The following is a 13277-nucleotide window of genomic DNA, read 5'->3' as shown; positions in this document are numbered from 1 at the left end:
GTCTGGAGGACCATTGTGTATGTTTAGGTATAGATTGGACTAAATGGCACCTGGGGATCTTCCTCACTCTGAGACTCTGTGGGATTCTGTGTCATTTCACTCACCAAACCCTCTGACTCTGAATCTCTAAAGTCAGCACCTGACAAAATATTTAAGTAGGCACTATATATTTGTTGAATTTATCCCTTCCAGTTATCTGATTCTTTGAGTCACTACAACTAACACAACAGAATGGTTTGTCTTGCCCCAAGTCATATGGAACATAACTTGGACTGAAACCAAGTTCTTCTGGCTCCAAGTCACTAGACTCTAGTGTTTTATCATCTATAATACACTTGTTAATCATTTGAATTAGTTACTCTACATTATTGAAAAATTGTCCCAATATGTTTTTGTTCATTGATATGTATAAATACATACATAATATATACATGTATTATTTGCTTATATGCATATAGATTTGTTTATTTAAATTTACATTTTTAGTCAAAATTTAATATTCCCTTGAAAGGGAATCAAGTGGTCAAAAAGAAAGACAGGTGGACTTCTACATGTCCCAAAGCAATAGAACCCATATTTGATATCCTTTTTTCATACATATGAATTCAGGAATCCAAAGGGGTAACTGCCTTTAAATCATTTTGGGTATGAATTTCATAGTTAGAAAGGATCACAGTGACCATCCTGGCCAAAGTATTCTTGAAAAATAATCTGCTCCACAAAAAAACCAGCAAATTATCTTCAGGCCTTTGCTTAATGACCTTCCTAAACAGGATCTACTACCTCTCTTTCAGAGACCAGAAAAGAGAATGGAATGCATCTCATAGGAATAGTCAATGGGAATGCTTTCCCAGGGTATGCTGGAGTACCTGGTTCATGCCTTCTGCACAACTATATTTCCCTAGCACCTTTTTACACTTCTTGATAGTTTTAGTTGTTAGAAGTTTGTTGTTGCTGTTGTTTTGGTTTTCCTCTTACATGAAACTTAAATTTGCCTCTACAACTTCTACCCATTGTTCTGGGTTCTACCCTCTTGGGCCTAACAGAACAAGTTTAATACACATGACAACTCTTCAGATATTTGGAACTAAGAATGTTGTCCTACCATGAAGTCATGTCTTATTTTGTCTTATCTTGTTTTGTCTTCTTTTTTTCTTCTTTTAGATAAATATCTACATTTATTTCAACTTGTCCTCAGATGTCATGGACTGTCTGCCACAACTACATATAGTATAGTTCATTTGATGACATCAAAAACAAAAGACTTTCAGTTAGACTTCACAAACCCAGGTATACTGATGACAAGCTCTTACACTTCTCTTCATCTATATATGTACCTTTTAAGGACTGCTTTATCGACATCTTAATAATTTTTTAGAATCTCTTTGAAGAGTTTTCAACATTACACTTATAAAAGAAGAAAAACTGGGAGAAACTAAATCACTTCAAAGTCCATAACAGTTCTAAAAGTTTGGTGTTCTTACATGAAAAAAAAGAGGGCAGAATTATTTATTTTTAAATACATGAAGTAGAAAAACAATTTTAAGACAGATATAATGTAGTGTACTGTCTAGAAAAGATCAATGTTGAAATGTGAACTCAAATTTGTGAATCAAATAGATGGTCTCCAGTATAGTAGAATGATAGAATAAGAATTGGAAGCAGCCTCACAGCTGCCACCATCAAACTAGATTTCACTCAGAATCCCCTGTCTAGTTTTCCTAACAAGTGATAGACATTCTGTGGGCTAAAGTAAGAACAAATGAGCATCATTTTGTTAAGAGATGAACAAATTAATACATATTTTGTAAGGAAAACATATAGTATTTAAGCCAAAAAAAGACCAGTGAGCTGGATTTGCCATTAGAATGGGGATAGGAAAATTCTCAGTTAAGATCTTTACTGCTCCCATGTAACCAATGTACAGAAGGATTGGGTTTAAAAAACAATAACAACAACATTATTTTATAATTACAGAAGTTTGCTTTATTTTGTCTTGATTTTTTCATATACACCAGGCCAGAAACAGGCCCATTTCTGTATTAACAATGAAAAGATGTATTACTCTTACATGTCAATTCTTTGATCTTTTAACTTTTGTTTAAAGAAGGGAAATACACATTTTAATTTTATAGGAGTAAAAAAAAACCCACCACCCAGGTTTTCACTTTATTTTTAGTCATCTGCCTAAACTTAGCATTAGCAAAAACTGCTGGCTGGTTTTCATCAGCTTGACAGGAAGCCAGTATCTTTAGAGGAAAAAAAAAAACAACACTTTCTAGTGGAGTTGATCGCTCAGGGGATTGGTAATTGGATATGGAGAATGTCGTGCATGTCTAAGTATTAAATGCAGCCCAGATTGGAACACAGAGAAATATTTTGTAAATCAGTGATTAATAAGTGGTCATTTTTGATACAAACAATATCTCTTTGGGGCTAAAATATTAGCTTTGAACACTTTAAAAAAGCAATATGTCCGTGGTCCTAAGATATTGGGAGCAACTTGTTCAAGAGTTTTTCTCAGGGTTAGCTAAATTTATCCAAATTCATCCAAAGTTCTGCACCTCAGTTTTGGTTAAGCCACTCTATTTAATTTCTTGGTGACCTCTAGCTCAAACTGAGATATTTTAATAGTATAGGCAGAAAAATATAAAAATGCCTTCAATGTTCCATTATCTTCAATGACAGGATAAGCATAAATACTCACTGACTTTTTAAAATAGCATCAAGATTAAGACAGACAGAATTCTAAATGGAGCCAGACCACAAGCTCCCACTACCCTACTTAGTTTACAAGTATTTATTAAGCACTTACATAGAGCTAGGTACTATGCTAACTACTGGCAATACAAAGGGATAAAAAATTAAAGTCCCTGCCTTCAAGGAGCAAACACTGAAATTGGTGAGACAGTAAGTAGCTAGGTATACAAAAGATGTATATAAGTAGAAAAAAGACTTGAAGGAAAAAAAGGAAGGAAGGAAGGAAGGAAGGAAGGAAGGAAGGAAGGAAGGAAGGAAGGAAGGAAGGAAGGAAGGAAGGAAGGAAGGAAGGAAGGAGCAAGGAAGGAAGGAAGATAGATAATAGAAAAAGGTAGCTGAGAGAATGAGAATGATGAGAGATGGAGTGTTGTGCTTGAGGAACTGCAAGTAGAATAGTATAGCTGTATCAAAGAATACATGATGAATTGAATACATATGATAAATGAAAGTGAGTTCAGGATGACACCAAGGTTGTGGGTCTAGATGAATGGGAAGATAGTGGCACCCTCAGCAACAATAGGGAAATTCAGAAGGAGGGTGCCTAGATGGGGATGAGGAAGATATGAAGTCTGCTTTGGACATGTAGAGTTTAAGATGCCTATGGGACATCCAATTCAAGATGCCCATGAGGCAATTAGAGATGTGTGACTATAGCTCTGTCAAGGTAGTAAGCCTGAGAAAAATCTGAGAAATAACTGCATACAGATGGTAATAAAACTAATATGAGCTGATAAGATAACTGAAAGAGATTCATCCTGAAAAGAGAAGGGAACCATTAATGGCAAATAAGTTTATTCAAATTTATAATGCTGCAGTATAAAAATTAAGATCTTCAAATGTCATGGAACTTTCAGATTTCATCCCTTAGTCAGAGCAATATGACAGACTGCACAGGAGTAATGCTATTTACCAGTAGAGAAAATGATGTGGAACCTTTCTAATCCATGAGAAAGCTACTGAATTACCAGGTGTGTTGCATAAATTTTTGCAGGCACTTGAGAAGTTGCATAGAACTTCTGCTTGTTCGGTAAGTTTTGGGGAAGGAGGTGGATATTATGGGATAGAATTCCATAATGGAATAATGAAACATATTATGGAAAGAGATGCCACTTTGGTAGGGGAGAGGTTGAATTATCAAATGCTCTTTTCAGTTTTCCAATGAAAACTTTTAAACATGAAAAAAGAGAAAGGGGGCCCAGAGCAGATCCTGGGGAACACCTATGGTTAAAGGGTATGACATGGATGAAGAACCAGCAAAGGAGACTGAGGAGTGGTTAGATAGATAGAAGAACTAGTAGCACAGCATAACAAAAACCTAGAGAGGCCAGAATATCCAGAAGAAAATGGTGATGAACAATGTCAAAAGCTTCAGAGAAGTCAAGAAGTATCAAGATTGTGAAAAGGCAAGTAATATTTGGTAAGTAAGAGATCACTGTAACTTTAAGAGAGCATTTTCAGTTTAATGATGAGGCCAGAAGCCAGACTGCAGAGGGTTTAGAAGAATAAGATAAGAGTAAGTGAAATACAAAGTACAGATGGCTTTCTCAAGGAATTTAACTGAGAAGAGAAAAGAAACAGAATATGAGCTAACAGGAAGTCAGATAAAGATTTTTAATGATGGGTAGGCATGGTTGTGTTTGTGGGCAATAGGAAAGAATCCTGTAGATAGGAAAGAATTGAAGATTCAATAGAGTGGGGATGATAGTCGGGGAAACCTATTGGAGAAATAGGGGATGGAATGGAATCAAGGGTACATGTAGAGGGCTTGGCAACAGCAAGGAGAACCTCTTCTGAGACCAAAGGGAAGGAGGAGGCATGTCTGAGTCATGTGAGATGAAGAGGAGTAAAGAAGAGGGATTTCTTGGCGAAATGCTTCAATTTTTCAATGAAGTATACCATAAGTTCTCAGATGGTACTTACTTCAAACTTCAGGCAAATATAGACTGAGGCAGGTCAGGGGAGGGTGCTATGGGAGGCTTGAGAAGAAATGAGAAAGTTTGAAACAATTGCTATTGAAAGTGGGATAGAAAATCAATTAAGGAGGAATAAAAATTTTGCCTAGATACAATGAAGACTCAGTTAATATGAAAAAATAAAAATTATAAGGATACCCAATGAGTATGACTTTATGATTTCCTCCAACTATGTTAAGCATCAGGTGAATGGGAGTGAAGGAGGTTGATAGCGAAAGTATTTCAGTACTGGTCCTGTAATAAAAGAAGGGAAAAGGAATCAAAAGTAGATAGTGTAAGATTGAGTTGATTCACCAAGAAGTCAAGAAAGGAAAAGGAGCAGAGAATAGCTAGTACAAGCATAGAGGTCTGAGAAAGAATTGAGGGGAAGATGGGCTAAAGACCACAATCAAGATAAAGAGCAGGATTAGGTGTTATAAACCCTAGAGAAAGAAGGATCAATAAAGATTATGGTCAGAGAGAAGAATTTTAGAGTATTCTAGCAAAAACATGAAATTCTTACCATTGAATAACAATGAAAAAATATAATAAGAAAATACAGTGACTGCTGACCCCATAACTGTAAACAAGTCAGACACAAGGATAAGGGACAACAGGAAAAGGGACTACCAGCAAAGCTAGCACTAGTGTCAACAAAGAGATTGGTCATCTCTCAGAATGACTAGAGACAAACCAGATGTGTGTGTATGTGTGTGTGTGTGTGTGTGTGTGTGTGTGTGTGTGTGTGTGTGGTGTGTGTGTATAACTAACTGGCAAGAGTCTATGTGTAGATGCAGAAAAAGTGGAGGGCTCCAATGAGAATGCCCCAATATGGTCAGAAACCCACAGGAAACTTGAGAGCAAATAGAAGCGATGGTAACCACTCTGCAGCACTCATCCCAGAAGATAGCAGGTGCCCAGGGGCTCCAAGGAGCCTAGTGCTCTGTACTGAAATAATACAAAAGGCTCTGAGGATCCAGACTCTGAACCTTTGCCAAACCCTGGTAGGTAGAGGGTAGTGCAGGAACCCAGCTGACCTAGAATGAAAACAAGCATCACACCAAAGTATCACATAGCAGAGCCTGGCACTAGAACAAAGCCCAAAGTCATAAACTAAAGTTGGAGAAATGAGTAAACCAAAGACATTGACCAATATAAAAGTCAGTCAAGAGAGTTATTTCATAACACCTGCAAGCAGAAATTCAAAGGGAAAAAATGGATTTTTTTTTAACAAGGACTACATGAGCACCTAGAAGACATTGAGCAAGAGAGGGAAAAAAGGGAGGTAGGGACTCTAGAGGAAAAAACTGGAAGTTTATATAGGTTAGGAAAAAAGTGATAAATAATGTACTTTCTGAAAATTAGAATAGACTAAATAGAAATCAATTTCTCCATGAGAAAGCAAGAAATATTAGAATAAAATTAAAAGATTGAAAAATAAAAGAAAATATAAGATATCCAATATCAAAAAACAACTGATCTGTAAAATGGGTCAAGAAGAACTCATTTAAGAATAATTGTGATACCTGAAAAAAACATGATTAAAAAAAGTCTGGGCATTATTTTTCAGGCTATCATAAATGAAAATTATTCAAGTTTATTAGAACCAAAAGGCAAAGTGAAGATAAAAAGTTTACCTTTTGAAAAAACAAAACAAAAGAAAGATCTCAAGAATGCCATAGCCAGAATCTCAATTTCCATATTAAAAAATTCTGCAAGAATCCAGAAAAAGCAGTTCACATAAAAAGGAATTAGTCAGATTACAGAATGCCTGAAATATTCTATAATAAATTAGAGGACATCCCAAAATACAATATTCCAAAAGACAAAAAACATGGCCTTGAAACCAAGAATAATTTAGTCTGCAAAGCTGATGAAAATTCTAAAGAGAAAAAAAAAACCTTTAATAGAGTATAGGACTTTCAAGCATTTCTAATGAAAAGACCAGAGATAAATAGGAATTTGGAAATAGAAAGACAAGAAGCAAGAGAACTCATAAAGACAGATTTATTTGAGCAATTGGAAGAAGATATATGATAATACAGTGTTAGTATTCTAAAGAGGTAAAGAAACAAGTGTCTTTTCAGAACCTGAAAGACTTCAAAGGGTATTAGGGGAATTAAATAAGGAAAACAGATGACCCAGAGGTAGTTTAGTTTTGTCTGGAGAGTTTGAAGAAAGGAAAGAGAATGGAGAGTAAAATTAAATACATTAGGTAAATATATTAGTAAAAAGGATGAAAGGGATAGAATTTGCTATGTCTTATTATTGGGGTATGAGAGAAAAAGAATACAAATATGGAAGAAGGTACTTTACAGCTCATTTTATGGATGAAAAAACTGAGGCAAACAGGGTTAAGTGACTTGCCCAGTGTCACACAGTTAGTGTCTGAGGCTAGATTTGAACTCAGCTCTCCCTGACCCTAGGCCTGGCACTCTATCCACTGCACCATCTAGCTACACCTGGTATCATAAGACCTACATTCAAACCCTGACCCTGCCACTGATCATCTGTGTGATTAACTTCTCTGGCTCTCAATTTTCTTACCTGCAAAATGGGGAGGTTGGATTAAATGAGCTGTAAGATCTCTTCAAGTTCTAAATCTATGATTGTGTCATCCTATGAAAATACTCCACTTCTCTTGGTAAAGAGGTAGGAAAATCTGGGTACTTAATTTCACATATGCTGTTGGACTTGGTTATTTTGTCAACTGGTTTTAATTAGCTCTTTTTCCTTGTAACAAGGGATGACCCTAAAGAAAGAATATGATATATCGTGAAAATTTGGCAATGCATAAAATGAAAGCATTAAGAAGACTCTTTTAAAATATCAAGCAGAGTTTTTGAAAAATAACTTCCACACTGAATTCAAATTCGGCCTCAGACCCTTGATACTTACTAGCTGTGTTACCTTGGGCAAGTCACTTAACCCAATTGCCTCACAAAAAAAGAAAGAGAGAGAGAGAGAGAGAGAGAGAGAGAGAGAGAGAGAGAGAGAGAGAGAGAGGAGAAAAGAAAAGAGAAAAAAGAAAAAACATCTTTCAAATAAGATTTTCAAAGCTCTGACATTTCAATAGGCAGGTAAGCAAGATACGTAATGTAATGGGAGTGTTTCCATCAATTTCCTTAAGATAAGAGGAATGGCCTAACAGAATTAAATTTGGTTTGAAAAAATGACAATAACTTCTTCAGTGAATGAAACTTCAGCCAACACAGGACTGATAAATCTAACCGCATCTTTCAAAATTCTCTTTTTGGAGAGATAAACTATTATAAGATTGGAAAAATGCTTTTGTAAACGGATTCCTCACAGGGCTTCAGTGGCTGTGTGGTCCCTCACCAGGTGAAGAGCAGATCTTTGGGGCTGTTACGGTTTTGTAATCAAATCAGGCCTTTGAGTACTTTGACTAGAATCTGTGTTTGGGTAAAAAGACTTAATTGATGCTGAGGGAAAATAAATGTCAGGTAGCCTCTTACTTTTTCAAAATGCAATAAGCAGCCTCTATCAGTCCAATATAAACACAAATGCCTTTTTTTAATAACTTGAACTACAATATCTCTTTCTGTTCCAAATATTACAGATCTTATGAACTACCTTAGAATTCCACATGTATGAACTGTAAGGATTCCTCAGGGGAAGGGATCACCACAGAACTATTTGAAGTGGTTGGAGCTCCCAGTGAGCCAAATCAGAAAACACTGACCTATTAGAGGCAAAAAGTTCCATTCATTCTGAGCCAATGATGAGAAGTGAGGCGAGAAACTCCATTAAAATCACAAACCCAAGGAGAAGGCTCTCTATCCACCTGTACTCCCACCCCAACACAACTCATCCAGCTGTATGAGTGCAGGGAATCTCTATCTTCCTGGTGATAATGAGCTGTCTTCACCCCTTTTAGGGATGATAACTAATGAGTTCAAAATTAGGGATGGCCTGGGTGACAAGGCAAGAATTCTATGAGGTTCTATAGCAATTAGGGAATATAAATAGTTTGGTGATGTACTACATTGATCCCTGACATTTGAGTCAGAATAAACCTGATTTCATATGCTTATCCTGAATGAGATACTGAACATTTTCAGCCTCAGTTTCCTCATATGTAAAATGAAGGTAATAATAGCACCTATCTCACAGTGTTTTTGTTGAGGATCAAATGAGATAATATGTGTAAAATGCCTTACAAACCTTAAAGTGCTATATAACTTCTTTTATCATTGTTTAGTTATTTACATCATGTCTGACTCTTCATGACCCCATTTGAGGTTTTCTTAGTAAAAATGCTGGTATGGTTAGCCATTTCCTTCTTTAGCTCAGTTTACAGATGAGTAAACTGAGGCAAACAGGATTAACTGACTGTGATGCTTGACAGGCATCACTTAGCTACTAAGTATCTGAAGCCAAATTTGAACTGATGCCTTCCAGACTCTAGGCCCAGGGCTCTATACATTGCCCCACCTAGCTACCATATATTACTGCTAAAATTCTTCTGAGTAGGGATTATTTCATTCTTGGAATTTATATTCACAGGATCTGGCATGTAGAAGGTGGTTAATAAATGGTTATGATTGATTGACTAATAAGGGTAGCACAGTGAAAAGTGTGCTAGACTCGAAGTAGGGAAAAACTGACCTCAAATCCAGCCTCAGACACTTACCAGCTAGATGACCCTGGGGGAGTCAGGTCACTTAACTTCTCTCAGCCTCAATTTCCCTATCTGTCAAATGGAAATAATAATAGCATCTACCTCACCAGGTTGTTGTAAGGACCAAATGAGATGATGTATAAAGTACTTTGTAAACTTTAAACTACCATATAAATACTAATGATTATTGATCTGGAAGCTCTGGGATGACATTGAAGGTACCAATATGCCTGCATACTCTGAAAAAGAAATCCTTAGGCAGTAAATCACTTTGGCATAGGAAAGGGGGTGGAGAATGTTAGAAGAGTATAACACAGGCTAAAGTTTGAATAAGAGTAGCTCAAAGATATCACTGGCAAACAGCAAATCTGGGGCAATGGCGAGAGTATGCAAAACCAGAATGAATGCAAATGAACACTGGGCTGAGCAAACAATTACTTAAATGGTGTTTTGAAAATGAGAAATAGTTTTAGAGACAGAAGACCAAGAATCTTACTTCAGCCCAAGCACTTAATAACTGTGAGACTTCAGCCAAGACACTTAGTATCTCTAACTATGTGTTTCCTTATCTATAAAAATGAAAATAACACTTTCACTACTTGTCTCAGAAGGCTGTGAGGAAAATAAGTGTGACTTATGATTACAATTGAAGGCATTTGGTATATTATAAAGAAGAGGTATGGCAGAGGAGACAGAGTAAAAGAGCAGTCTTTTGTAATGCTTTGCAGGTGGGATGGATAATCAGGATTCTGTCTTGAAAGTCTGGGGTAGCATAACCCTATAAAATTAAATGTTCCAATAGGGAACCAATCTAGGTTGAAGATTTTTGTCTCATTTGCAGGTAACTATGGATCAGAGACAAGGGAAGGGCACAAAGCCTCAATTTCAGTGTGTCAGTACTGTGCAAAATTTGATTTGAGAGCAGTAATCTGGGAATTAAGGAAAATACATCTTTACAACTCCATGGCAATTGAGACTAATGGCTCAATTTCCAGACCAACATTGGGAGACTCTGGGGAAGATACAAATATACTTGCATGACTAGATAGATTGTATTCTATTTTAATGTGAGACAGAGTAAAATTTGGTCAGTCTCTTACTTCACTGATTCCCACAGGCAGACAGTTTTCACTTGACTGAGTTCTTATTCATGATTGAATCACATCCACTTGTTATGTTGAAGTAATTTCACTCTCTTCATATTTGTGAGGCAGGTTGGTGGTGGTATGCCTGTTGCATCTTTCTGTTCCCATAGGAGAGGTCAGTCAACTGCTCACATTCATAGTATTATAGGATTTAGAACTAGAGAAGGGACCTTTACCTTCAACATTTTTCAGATGATCATAATGACTTTTAGCAACATCATGAAGTGGATAGAGAACTGATTGCAGGATTAGGAAGGTGCAAGTCTTAGGTACAAGTCCTGCCCCAGACACATGCTAGCTGTGTTGGCTTGGGCAAGTCATTAGTCTCTCATTCCTACAAGCATCTCTCTAAGGCTCTAAATTGAAGGACAGGTACTGATCTGCATCAGCAGTGGGAGTGTCTCATAAAAAAATACATTTATTTACCCCTGGAAAGGTTGTAAAGCACCTTGCACGGTATTCAGAAAGGAGAAAAAAACTTCCTCATGGACACATTAGTAAAAGAGTCAGGATTTGAACTCGACATTAAAAGCATTAGGGATAGGGTGATAGAATTTAGATCCAAAAATAAATCAGCAGGTTAGGATATTAAGACCATGTAGAAGGGACATTAAAAGCTATCTAGTATAACTTCCTATTTTTACAGATAAGGAAACTGAGGCCCAGAGAAATTGAGACTTTCCCTGTGTGACAGCTAGTGACAGAGGTAGGATTTGAACTCACATGTTGACTCCAAATCCAGTGTGCTTTCCAATGTAGCATGCCAGTTCTTTTTTTGGTTTTTTTTTAAGAACTATGCACTGAACCAAATGAGATTTAACTTAATAGTGATAAATTCAAAGTTCTAAATTTGTGCTAAAATTTAAAACTTTATTAACTTAGAATGGGCAAACAACAGTTTATATGAAAAAGACTATTACAATTGCATCTTCATTAGTCTACCTAACTCAACTCTGCCCATTCTAATATATTGCCCATTAAAGCTGTTGAAATAAATTTCCTTATATTACAATTTTTCATGATTCCTATTACCCTTAAGATCAAATATAAACTCTTCTGTTTGATCTTTAAAGATCTTTATAACCTACCCCGAACACACCTTTTTAGTCCTTTTGTAAATCATTAGCCTCTATGCATGCTACAGTCTAGACAAAATGACCTACATGCTGTTCCTTGCACATGACATTCCATCTGCTTTTTCAATTCTGTGCCATTCTTGAAATGTACTCTGTCTATACCTCTATCTCTTGGAATACATTTAAGATTCATCTCAAATCCTACCTTCAATATGGTTACTTTGTGTCTATTTCAAATGCATTATGTATGTATGTATGTATATATGACTTGTTAGAATGTAATCCCTAATCTTTAGAATTAGGAAATGTCTCATTTTCTTGTCACCCAGCACTTAGCACAGTGCCTGGCCCATAGTAGGTGCTTGACAAATGTTTTTTGAATGACTGACAATGCCTAGCCCAATTTCTAGTGCATAGTAGGCACTTAACTGATGCTTTTCAATTGATTGAACATCTAAAGGTTATAGTGCTTTGCGAATTTGATATGAGTCAAGAGTTTGACATAGAAACTAAAAAAGGCGATGTTATTCTAGGCTACATCAGAAATGTATAAGGTCCAGAAAGAGGAAGGTAACAATTTCATGATAATCTACCATAGTAAAGCCCCACCTGGAGTTCTGAATTTAGAGCTGGGAAATGCATTTTAGAAAAAAATATAAATAAGCTGAAACATGTCCAGAAGAGGGGATGTGATTCAAAAAGAAATCAGAGTCATTTTATAGAATCTGAGGGTCATTAAGGCCCAACCTTGTTATTTTACAAGTGAGGAAATTGACCCAGAAATGAAGGGCTTTGGGCAGGCATACACACAATAAGTAGCAGACACTTCTTAGTCCCAATTAGGAATACAGTTCAAAACACTTGGAACAGTGATATCCCAATGGAGATCCTACGAATCCCATATCATCTCTAGACACATGATTCTCAAATTTATTTGTCTATCCCAAAACTCTATTTAGACCTCCACTCTCACATCTCTACATATTGCAGATCTTAAACTCAACATACTCAAAACTAAACTTGTTATCTTTTCCCCTAAACCCTCCTCCAAAGCTTCCCGATTACTGTCAAGGCTACCACCAATCTCCCCATTCACCAAGGCTTGCAACCTAGGCATCATCCTCTCCCCCCCTTTCAATCCCCTTATCTGCCATTTCTAATCTTGTAATATCTTTTTATATGCCCCTTTTCTCCTCTCTACCACAACTCTGGAATAGGCCCTTAGCATCTCATATCTGGATTACTACAATAGCCTGCCAGTTGGTCTGCTTGCTATGTCTCTCCCTTCTCCAATCCAGCCTTTGCTCAGCTTGTCAAGTTACTTTTCCTACAGTAACTCATCATGCCACTTCCTCCAACAATACCCATTAAATATTCTCCAGTGGCTCCCAATTACCTTTGGGACCAAATTGTTTAAATTCCTCTGTTTGGCTTTTTAAGTGCTTCATAAACTGGACCCTTTTTAAGCCTGAAGTCTTCTTATACCACTCCCCCTCCACCCATGAACTCTGTGATACAATGACACTGATCTTTTTATTACTGTTCAAATAAGATACTCAAAGTATTTTCATAGGCCTGGAACTGTCTCCTATCTCATCTCTGCCTCCTGGCTTCCCTCAAGTCTTAACCAAAGTCCTACCTTCTGCAAGAATCCTTTCATATTTCTCCTTAATCTTGGTGACTTCCCTCTGAGATTATTTCC

Source organism: Phascolarctos cinereus, unplaced genomic scaffold (assembly GCF_003287225.1).
Source record: "Phascolarctos cinereus isolate Bilbo 61053 unplaced genomic scaffold, phaCin_HiC Scaffold_2;HRSCAF=192, whole genome shotgun sequence".
Classification (NCBI taxonomy): domain Eukaryota; kingdom Metazoa; phylum Chordata; class Mammalia; order Diprotodontia; family Phascolarctidae; genus Phascolarctos; species Phascolarctos cinereus.
This window is presented reverse-complemented; position numbering follows the sequence as displayed.